This window comes from Pteropus alecto, unplaced genomic scaffold, assembly GCF_000325575.1.
Source record: "Pteropus alecto unplaced genomic scaffold, ASM32557v1 scaffold86, whole genome shotgun sequence".
NCBI classification, from domain to species: domain Eukaryota; kingdom Metazoa; phylum Chordata; class Mammalia; order Chiroptera; family Pteropodidae; genus Pteropus; species Pteropus alecto.
The window spans coordinates 11,500,420-11,512,475 of record NW_006442109.1 but is presented as its reverse complement, the minus strand read 5'-3'; the positions used below and the strand labels follow the sequence as shown (position 1 = coordinate 11,512,475).

General features: G+C 35.7%; 1 protein-coding gene across 1 annotated transcript in view; it reads left to right on the top strand.

The window, feature by feature from the left end:
- USP3 (ubiquitin specific peptidase 3) overlaps nucleotides 1–12,056 on the top strand; it is an 82,097-nt gene that overhangs the window by 720 nt on the left and 69,321 nt on the right. The window lies entirely within an intron of this gene.

Genomic DNA, 12,056 nt, shown 5'->3' with positions numbered 1-12,056 from the left:
CGTGTGTGTGGGGGGGACGGGGGGGTGGCGGGGGGCGAGGTTGCGTCCCGTCCTCCGCCGGACGGGAAAAACACCACTCTCCTGGTGCAGCTTTGTCTAGGCTGCGGAGCGCGCTAGGGCCCTTCGCTGTCTGCTTCGGCCCCGTTTCCTTTCGCTTGTCCTCAGGCTCCGGCAACCCTGTCTACGCCGGGTGGGAGCCCCGAGCCCGGAGAGGTGCTCAGAACTCGGGCGGCCGATGTCGGAGTCTTTCACCAGCCAGGGAGGGTGAAGTTTGGAAACAAGCTGCAGGCTAAAAACTCGGGAGGCGGATCCAGCAGCTGCTTTGGAGAGGCGGTTCGATTGCCTTTCGGATGTTTGGGATTGACCGAAATTGCGTTGGGATTCCTAAATTCATGTGCTGTGGAACAGTTGTTAGGTTTATGTAATGCTTTTGCATTGCTTAAGCAAATGAACTCATTCTGCCGGGCCCCTTGGAATCCCCGGTGCCTTATTGTCTGCTCTAGCGACTTAGGATCGCACTGGGCACACTGCTTTGATTACTTCCTGGTAGGGCCCTGGTGCCGCTGCTGGAGTCTTTGTTTATTAGCTTTGAGATGATCAATGGTAGCTTGGGTTGTAGTGTAAAATTTGAATGATGCACTTCAGAAATCTTAAGTTCATTTGAAGAAACATAGGGAAACAGCAATGGTATCATTTAGCTGTGTGACATTTCTCGTTGTGGGCTGGAGCTGGGATGATAGTTTAGAGAATGCCTTAACACTTTAGACAGGTTACTTCTTGAATGGTGATTATGTCCTTGGAGAAAAACGTAGGTAACGCCACAAAGAAAAATGTACTCCAGGATAAGGAATAGAAATAACTGCGGTTTCCTGGAGTTCTCAGAGGTTTGACGCTTTGTTTGCCTTTGTAAAGTCATTTTTTCAGCATGAAGCCTTTAAAGATTAACTGGTTAATTGGTTTTACAGTGCAGTATTGCAGTTCGTTTATGAGGATGCAGAAACTTAAATTAGCTATTACCTACGAATGTATCTTTCACAGTAAATGTTGAGTATGAAACGACAAATAAGGTGTGTCAAATTGCTTTACAAATTGGTTGGTGGCGCATTAGCTATAATTGTAGCTATAGTTGTGGCGCAATAGCTGTAACTTTTAATTTTTTTTTTTCCAAACGAGATTTGGGGGAAAAAAATGACCAAAGTAAACACAAGGAAAAGCAGACCTCATGAGGAATGATGAAATTACTCTTGCTCATCTGTAGTAAACTACAGGGATAAAAGCAGACGATTAGCACACTTTTGTTTTGTTTTTTTCCTGGTAAAATCACATCAAATTTTAAAATCGACTCACTACTAGGCACATGCATCTGAAAAAAGGAAGAGTTTATGCAAGTGGCAGATACCCTGTTGTGAGTCAGTCTCACAGTCACGGAGTCCACTTAACTGTGGAAAAGAGATGCAGAAAATTGAGAATATCTTGAGGAACTTAAGTTAAAATGAGGCATGATGAAGAGACTTGTGCTGATAACAAGAACAAACTAGTATGTCTAGCCCTAAGGGAGGGATGATTTCTGTCCAGGGGTAGGTTGGCATCTTTGCATCTTGCAACAGTTTGTCTCTGACTTTCCTTTGCCAGGGTGATTCTAGTTATGAGCTTGGATTTGTAGAACCAATAAAGCTAGTTTCACAACTTTATGTGTTTTTTTCTTCTGTCCATATTCTATGATTTGAACCCTCTTCATGTGGGCCTCCCATTTTAACCTGTTGGCATCCATTCATTGATATACTCTGGTGTTATTGCATTGAACTTGATCTTGTCCTTGCCTGCCTGTTGTTCCAGTGATTAAATGATTAGTAAATCTGTGAGTCCTTAATGAATTCATCATCTTGGAGCATTATAGCATCATGTATCCTGGTATTTATTCTCCAATACTCTTGAATTTCTTTTCTTCCTGTCTCCCTCCCTCCCTCTCTCTCCCTCTCTCTCTCCCTTCTTCTCTCCCTCCCTCCCTCCCTCCCTCCCTTCCTCCCTCCCTCTTTCTCTCTCGCCTCTCTCTCTTGCTCTCTCGCTCTCTTGCTCTCTTTCTCTCTCGCTCTCTCCCTCCCTACCACCCTCTCCCTCCTCTGTCTGTAGGGAACCAAAAGGGTAGCCAATGTGTTGAATAATGCTGTGACTGGTTATTGCGTCTGATTACGTTCTTATTAAGGAGCTAAAAATCCCTGTTTTGGCACTGGGACAATAAAAGTCATGCCGTTGTCCTGTTTTCTTTGCAGTTACACCACAGCGAAACAGCCTTAAGGCAGTCAAGCAAATTACAAAAGAAACACCCTAGGTTCTACTAGCGAGCAGTACATCCTTGGACAAGTAGTTCTGTTCCTTTAAGCATCAATTTCATTATGTCATCTGTAAAAAGGAATAATACTTCACATTTACTTCACAGGTTGCTGATAGGATGAAGAAGGTAATTTTTGTGAAAAACGTTGAGAAACTCATACATACTTCACGTAATAGGAGGTGTTACAGGTCAGAACGTCTTTATAAAGAGGACTCTGAATACTTAAATATCTAAAGCTCCTTAAATAGGGCCTAGGACAGACTGGCTTTATGCTGAATTATGCTTTACAAGGAGATACATTACTCAACAAGATTAGGGGTTGTAAGAAGTAATTATACTTCGGAATTAACTTGAGCTTCTTATATATGGAAGGCACTGTATGTTAGGTTATGTAATTGTATACTACAGTGGTTGTCAGACTTTTTGTTCTCAGGACCCTTTTACACTTAAAAATTATTGAGACCCCAAAGAACTTTTGTATGGATTTTATCTATTAATATCTGCTGTACCAGACATTAAAATAGAAAATATTTAAATATGTATTTATTAAAACACAAATAACAATAATAAATGCATTACCAGTTAACATAAATAATTGTTTATGTAAAATAACTATCTTTTCGAAACAAAATTTAGTGAGAAGAGTGGTATTTTATATTTTTACAACTCTGGCTTAGTAGAAGACAGCTGGATTTTCATATCTGCTTTTGCATTCAGTCTCTTGATATATCACATATCATGTAGCCTCTGGAAAATTCCACTGCATGCTTGTGAGAGAATGAGGATATAAAATAAAAGTAATATATTATTTATGAAAATAGTTTGATCTCACATACCCCCTGAAAGGGTCTTGAAAACTCTCAGAGGTCCAGGCCTACACTTTAAGAACCCACTGGTATATAACTGTAGTAACAGTTAAACCTGTTCTTATCTAAACAGCTTTAAAGTATTAGAGAAATCCTTAAGGCTAGCAACATTTAAGTCTTTGTGGAGGCTTACAGAGTTTTTGAAATATATTAGCTGGGCTACAGATCATGGGATCCAGTGGTCCTTTGCTTTAAAAAAAAAAACAACTTAATCTAGTTGAGGAGAGACAGGAAGCTAACTGGTTAGAAGATAAATCCATGTTGTGGTTTAAGGTAAATGTTGAAAATAACAATCTCCTAATAAGGTAAAAGCTGATTTATGTCTAATCTTTGCTAAAGGCATTCTCATTTTAAATGAAAAAGTTTTAAATAAAAACTAGGACATTCTCCCAAGCTTGTTGTTATGTGCACATACCAGATGTTATTTTCAGAAGCTGGAGACTTGGGCATTTCTCATTTCTGTGGGTAAAAGAGTTAAACCAGTGGCAAAATACGGGGGTGGGGGGTGGGAGGGGAGGAGGGAAGGGGAAGACCAAATTGTTCAAAAAGATGCCCTAAACACAACCGTTTTAATAACTAAAGAAGGCATTTAATAACCAAGAAAGACTAAGCATTTGAACTTCAGTGGTTTGGGTTAAATAGCCAGTTAAACTGAGCAGCTTAAACTCAGCACAGGCATGAGAAATTTTCGATTAATTCTTCAAAGAGTCGAGCATGCCTCTTTAAGTTTCCAGTACACACACATTACCCCAAGAAAAGTAAGTGTAGATCAGGTAAATGTCTGCAATTTTGGATGGGTATTGGAGTTGAACCCCTGCTTTTTTTAACGATCCATTTAGTAGAATGAGGTACTGATTATTGAGTTCCTGTCAGTGGTAATAAATAAATTTGTAGTTTGCGAAAAGGTGAGAAACAGCCTTGGTGGAGTGATAAGTTATTATTTTGTATCATATTTCTCTCACAACTTATATATAAAGAGGACTTGTATGCCCAGTAGACTAAATTTTCTAGATAGGATCAGTCACTTTTCATTAAGTCATATATATTTACTGCTTTTTAGTAACACTCTATGGAAGTATTCACTAAGTGCCTAACACGTAATAAGATGCCCAGTAAATATTTGCTTAATGAATAAAGAAACTTTCTCCATTCAGATCGAGGCTGGAATAGTCTTTAACTTTATGTTGAAAATAAATGCAAAGTAAGTGAACTTCCTCCCAGAATTGTTTCACCAGTCCTCATTCTCAGTATTTTAGTCTGTAAACTTTGGATTCTGAGCACATGACCATCTACAGTGTTATTAACACAATGAATTTGTATTCTTTTGACATTCTTTGTTTACAAATGGGCAGGTGGACGTTGTAGTAAATGTGGATGAGGCAGTTAAAAATCAGTAGACAGGTGATACTTTTTTCACATTAATTCTGAGGACTAATATTTTAATTTCATACACTTTTCTGAAGAATTTAAACTTTTGGCATAATATTTATAAGCTTGAGTCAAATGTAATTGTCTTTCTAGTGTTTCTGGCAGTATTCTGCCCACTCCACCCCCCATAACCTTAAAGCAACCTCACCATATTTCCACAGTCTCTAAATTATTGGAGGTAGATGTGAAAGAGCTGGAATTTAGAATGTGCTCCATGTGTTTGAAGAGGCTGCGGTCTAGGGATTGAGTTTAATATTTTGCTGTTGTGAAAAAGTTTTGACATGTTGACTAGAAGTTATTTTCTAAATAGTATTCTTAGTATACACAGACTATCCTTAATGGCCTAAACAGAAGAAAGGATGGAGTTGAGGGGAGAATTTGAACTCTTTGTTCAGTTTCCCGTTATTCATTTATTCTCAAACTAATTCTTTCTCATCATTCCTTGCTTTTACAGCGTTAGCCTTAGGCTCTTATAACATCCTACTTTTTCCTTGTTGAAATTTATGCAATTTCCTTCTTTACTGGCATATAATAGATTAATTTTGGATCCTTCAAATTAGATTTAGAGATACTTACGTTTTTATAGTATTTGTAGCTCAGTAAGCAGAACAGTGAGTAATTTAGTTTGTAGCTCAGTGAGTAATTTAAATTCCTGTTTTAAAATTTAATTGAGTCTTCCATCAGGGAGTAATTTACATGTACATTTCCTCCTAACCTGTTTTGTTTTTTCTTTTTAAGCTTTTCCCCACTTCTTGTGTTATTTTATATATTTTTCTTTCTTTGAAAAAAAAAAACATTGGTCTCCTTTGATTAAGCTGCAGTTTCTGACCCACCTGTCTATGAGTTTTGTATTCAACCTGGTCATTGGAAGAGACTTGGGTATGTATTTTATCAGTGTTCGAAGTGGAAAAATGTGTAGGGTTTAATGTATTTTAGTGTTTTATGTTTATTCATAGCTTCTTTGGATGTGAGGGCAACTGCATTCTAGGTGTTTTATTAGGGCTTTCCTGGACAGATGGCTTAGAAGGAAGTACTTAGAAGCTCAGCAGGGACTAGTACTTTTTGGATGGTGTATTTGTGATGAAGCTTACCTTGATTGACAGTTTAGAATGCTGAAAATAGCATTAACAACATAACAGCTTGTTCATCTTACCTAGAATTGTTTTGTGCCAAGTCCTCTCAAGATGCTCTGCGAGTTGTAATAGTCTGATTTGAGAATGTAGGTAAGAGTAGGTACCTTTCAGACTGAAAGGAAATTTACCTAAATATTGTTCTTTGCAATTGTATCCTGAAATCTTTTGGAGTTGAATGAACTCTGGCTTAGAAGCTTGTAAATAGAGATAATCGTTTAACTGCTGTGAGTCTGCAGATGTTAGTATCTATAGTAATTCCAGATGTTTTCTCATCTATTAGTTTTACTGAGTAGGAGGAGAACTGAGAACAACATAAAGTAACTTCAAAGCAGTTTGCTAACATTTAACCCTGACTAATTTAATTAACTACCCATCCTTGTAGTTTTTCCTGTTTTATAGATTGTGAAACTGAGACAGATTAAAAGTTGCTTAAGATGCTTGGTGGGAGAGGAGGGCAGAGTAGAGAGAATCCAAAGCTTAAATTCAAATGCCATTCAAACCACACTTTTAAATTGTCTTTTTAAGAGCAGGGTCTTTATTTTGTCATCCAGTAACTTAATGCTTGATAATTTAAGTGTCTGGAAATATACTTGAAATCATCCCTTTGAAGATTCTTGATGTGAAAATACATTTTAAATTTCACATTTGAAAATATTTTAAAATTCTGTATTTGACTAGTTCTTCCTCCTGTTTATTGATTAAAGTGCAGGCAAATTGGGAAGAGATTGGTAATACAATTGAAAGAAAACTGCTGTTTTTGAATGTCTTCGTTACATTTCAGATCTAATTTTCTTTTGTAGACTATTCACATTACTTTAGGTATAATAAACTAGCCTTCTCAATATAGCTGTGGGTAAAAATGCTATTAGCTTTTGGCTATTTTAAAAATATGTTTCTTTTCTTGAAGTTGCCCGCTCCTTTTTTTTCCATTTTGTTGCTTGTAGAGGAGATTTTTCTTGGAGGTAGTCTGTTGTGTGTATGGTGAGGGGCTGAGGGAGTGGGGGGCGGGGGGGATTTCTAAGATACCGAATTTAGCTTTTGCCTCTGGTAGTTCAGAGGTTATTGGAATCTTTGCTTTTAGGCAATGTACTTCGTTGGTTCCATTTAGTTATATTCTAAGATTTTCCAATTGTATTTCTTGTAAAAGTTAATTATAGTCTTTAGACTTAAGAGTTTAAAATACATTTTTTTTCTTAAGATACAGTGAAAAGTAGGTATATGTGTGCTACTTACAGATGTATAAAATAAAGATGAGCTTAGAAAGGTAATTTCAGATTTTGAAAACTATTATAATTAAACTTGGACATTGAAAAATGAAGTTTATAGGTGTATTGGTGTTTATGTTAGCTAAATGCTTCACAATTAATAAATGCTAGCTAATTAAGTTTTGAGACCTTTTTGAGGAGGGAATTGAGAGTTTATTTTTAAGATGAGCCCGCTTGAATCTTTGAAAAGATGTAACTAGATGGATTTTATCTGGAGACTTTGTACTCTGCTTTAGGATTAAAGAGCTCTATCACTGGGCTGTTTTCCATTTTGAATAGATGTTCTGTCCTGATATTTTTCTTTGTTCGAGCTGGGTTTAAGACAGCCTTGTAGAAATCTGCTTGCCTGTTTTATCCTTGACCCACCAAGAAGTCTCTTAATTTTATGGACTGTTCTTGTACTGTCTAATCACTAGGAAGAGCAGGCTAGTGATTAACTGCTCTTCCTTCAGGTTTAATTTAACTGATTATGAGGTAGTACACTTATTATTTTAGCTGCTTTAAATCTTTGTCCTTACTGACTATGCTCAGGTTTTCTTTTTTAAGTAATAGATTATTGTCCATTTCTTTGTTTTGGGATGGCACTCTCTTGATCAGTTTTGAAGATCATGCTGAAATTTCTAGGAAACACATTTTTGTAATAGAATGTTTGCCTGGGATAATTGATAGATAACATGTTAGAGAAATAATCTGATAGTATTTTTAAATAAGAACTTATATATAATTTGGAAACACTGGCCAACACATATTATTGATTCATATATATGCGCATATATGTTTTAGTGTCATACAGTAAAATTTCCTTTGGCTTCATGAACGCTAGTTTCCACCTGAATTATTTTGAATGTTAATAGATGTGTTAACATTGAGAAATTGCTCTGTAGCAACTAAGGACTCAAGCTTCACCTTACGTGTATGAAGTAGGTGCCAGAGCTCAACATTTCATGCTATGAGAATTTAATTCTGAGAGCTTTACTGCATCCATTTCATTTCAGTTATTTCAAGTGTTTTGTTTGTGTATAGTGTTTTTAGAGCCTCATTTAAAAATATTGTTTCAGGCTTTTTTTTTTCTTTGAATAATTAATGGCGATTCTTGAGAAAATATGGGTAAGATTTTAAAATTGAGCCTATTAGTTATAAAAAAATATTCCAACTCTTGGTTTTGGAGTTTGCAGGTGTCTGTTTTCTGTACTATTGGGTAGCTAGCTCTTTAAGCAGAGTGTAAGTCTGTCTAGTTTACATATATATTTTTCAACTTCTTCATAAATAGTCCCATTGATTTTAAAAGAATAGCTTCCCAGAACACCAGTACAAACACATGTGGTAATTTTTCCCCCACTTGCATTTGAACACTAACCTTTATTATATCACCATAAAAAACTAGGAAGAGAATTGTACAATGCAGATATTAAACCTGTTGTTCCCTGAGTAAAGTCTTTGGTAATAAGTCCCTAAATCTCTTAATTATTTGATTTTTTTATAGGCGGGAGTACTTCCTACAAAATATATATATACATATGAGACTCTTATAATGCATACATTTGCTATTGTTTTGAAATAATAGTTGTATGGTGTTTACATTTATGACTTGATTCATTTCTTTTGAAGATCTCACTATTGTTTAACCATGGATTTGCTTACTCGGGTTGTTGGCAAAATCATGAAATTGCATCAGATCTTGCTATGTTAAATAATTGAAAGTATTGGATGCCGGAATTTTTGTTAAGTGATTCATGGCTTTTGTGTTCATTTTTCATATAATCAGCTTCAAAGAGGAAGTTATTTTTGAAACAGTACAAAGTCCTGGTAATTTTTCTGTAGTTATTTGTGTCTGGTCGTCCAAAGGCAAAAGCAGCCCATTTTTATTCCCATTTGTAATCTGCTTTGGCTTTGGTAATTTTAATCCTTTTCCCCACTACCCTTTCCCCTTATTTGGAGAGAGGGACACAGTTCCAGTATTTAGCTGAAAACTGGTAGAATAGATACAGCATAATAACTTCATTAGGTGTTTTTCACCAAACTAGATCTAAACAAGTCTGAGTTTGTAATAAAATGAATAACAAATTTGTTTAGCACATTACAGTTTTTGAGAATATGTAGTTTCACATACATTGTTTCTGTATATTTTCATTTAAAAACTGATTTCAGAAACTGATTTCAGAAATCTGTTTCAAAACAGAGTAAAAAGCTTCAGGCAGTGAGGAGACCAGTCTTATGGATCAGAATTTGCCTCTGTGTGGGAAGTCAGCAGGACCAGATGCCCTCTTTTTTCTGGCTCTGTAGGTGTCTGGATCTGTTAACATATAGATGTAAATTTTGAAATTACATTTTCTGGTAGAGGACATATACCATTAGCTCTGCAAATTAGCCTTGCAGTATATAGGGAATTCAGTGGGTGCCTGGCCTCAAATGATAAACTGCTGTTGTAATTTGTATACCGTGTAATAGATTTTAGACATACTTTTTTAAAGAAAAAAAAATAGTTTGGGAAATTTCATGAATTGATATGATTATTAAATCAATTTACCCTTTAAAGGTTAATTCATGCTTCCAAAAAATAATACATAATACTCAGTTGTCATAGTATCGAAGGTTTAAAATAGAACAGCAGTCTCTCTCCCTTCCACCCTCAGTCGTACTGTCCACAGACAACAACTTTAAGCCCTTTTTAGCTTTCTCTCTCATATTTACCTGCATACTTCTGAGTAATGCACTGTTATTTCTTAATTTATCAATTTTAGGCATTATCTCTTGAGCTCTTGCTATGGTAAATGAAGACATTCATGTTTGCACCACCTTTCCTTCTGCCCCCCTCTCCATTTCTCAATATAATTAAATTACAAGTTTTGGTTGATAATCATGATTACTTTTTCTTTCTTGTCCACATATTACTTTCTTTGAGTAAATAATTGCCTTTTAAAAATTTTGCTTAGTTTACCTTCTACACATTTTCTCCCAAGTATAGCTGTAAATCTGTCAGATGTCTTATGAATATCATTTTCCAAGCACTTAAGCAGTTAAATAATCTCTTAGCACTTTTTTTCTGATAACCTTCCCAAGAACCCTCTTGCTCTCATTTGAACTAATTGTTCTCTAGGCCTACTGGACTGTCTTTATCCTTTGATTTTCTTGCTGTTCCCTTGTTATTAGAACTCCCATGTCCTGGATCTCATGTCTTTCTCTTTCTTGGTTTATTAAACTGTTTTGCTGGAGTATATCATCTAGCTCCCTTCTCATGGGAGGCACATTTTTGACCCCATGCAAGTCTGACACTTTTATTCTACCTTTATAGTTGATTGATTGACTGACTATAGACAATTAGAGAAGATTTTTCTTTGGGAGTTATGAAAGCATTGTTCTTTTGTTTTTAGGCTAACAGTGTTGCTGTTGAGAAACCTGAAACCTTTTTGATTACTGTTCTTCCTGGAAGTTTTTAGTATATTCTTTTTATCTGTGGTGTTCTGAAATTTCAGAATGATGTGTCTTGGCATGAGTAGATTTTCTTTTATTGTGATAGATACTCAAGGGACCTTTCGGTCCATACATTTGATTAGCACACTCATCCTCTCGTACCTAAATCTCCTAATTTGTACCTTTTTTTTTTTTTTCCCTCCGGAACGCCTATAAATTGAATGTTGGGTGTCCGGGTAGAACCTTTAATTTTCTTTTTATTTCTTTGCCTTTTGGTTCTAGTACCTGAGCTAGTTCCTTTTTTTCCTTCCACTTTTCTATTGAATTTCGATAATCATATTTTAAATTTTCAAGTGTTCTTTCTCATTTTCCTAAGCATTACTTTTTAATACATTCTGTTGCTGTCGTTTTACAGTATCTTCTCTTATTACTCCAGGGTTTTTTAGTTTGTTTTGAAGTTTTTCTTTGCTCCTTGCATTGTTTCTGTTTCTACAGCAGACTTCACTGTGAGGTGGGGGAGCAAGCCACCTTGGAGAAAGATACTCATGATGTCTGTATTTCTAGCACCATTTAGTTTTTCAGTCTTTCCTCTGGCCACTGATATTCTGACATCAGGGTGCAGGAAGTTCCATGATTCAGTTGTTTCTTACAGCCCTTAGACCCCTTATTTTTAGTCTAATTCCTACCCTTGTTGTCTGCTGTGCCAGATGTCCCTGAGCCCAGAGCCACCTCCCTTCTGCATTCTTCTCTGCTGGCCCTTAGGTTATAGTTTCCTTTGTACTACTAAGATTGTTGCTGCTCTTATAACTTCTTCCTGACTTCCAAAAACATGAAATCTTTTGTCTGCTTTGGTTGCCTCACATATTATCTTTATACTTGTGAATTAATATCTATTTAATTCCTTTATTGTTATTTTAGTGGAATGTTAGGAGGGAAAGATAAGAGAAGTTGGTCTGCCATGTTCAATTTGGTATCTGTTTTTAGATGAAATATCTTCAATCCAGTTTTTAGAGCAAATTGCTTGACCTATCAGAAATGGATCTTATTAGTTGTCATTCAGAAAGTTAAGTCACTGAAACTGAAATTTTGCATTACTCTATTTGAGTAAAGTTTAAACTCAGATTTACCTTCTCTAATGAACAGAGCAAAATATTGTTGCTGTTATCAGAGTCAGTACAAACAGTAGGTAAACCGGAGGGTTTGACTCTGTTTGGGAAGCCAAATCACAAGCCAGACTTGGATATATAAGAGAAACATAGTTATAAATTCATTTGGACTACTGCAGTTAATCTCTTGTAATATTTTTACTGGATTGGTTCATTATCAGTCAATAGAGGAAAATTAATGGCAGTTTTATAGGACTCTTTGGTAATTTAAACTTCTCCCTTGTGTTGTAGTAAAAAATAAAAAATAAAAAATTATGGTCTTAATTAGAAGTAAACAATAAAATTTTTAAATCTCAAAATACCTTTTTATTTTGCTATAGTAATTTCACACTTAAAGAAATCTTGCTAAGAATAGTACAAAGAACTCTACTCTTTATGTAGATTCACCAGTTGTTAACATTTTGCTTCATTTGTGTTATCATTTATGTATGCACATTCTGTTTATATATCTTCTA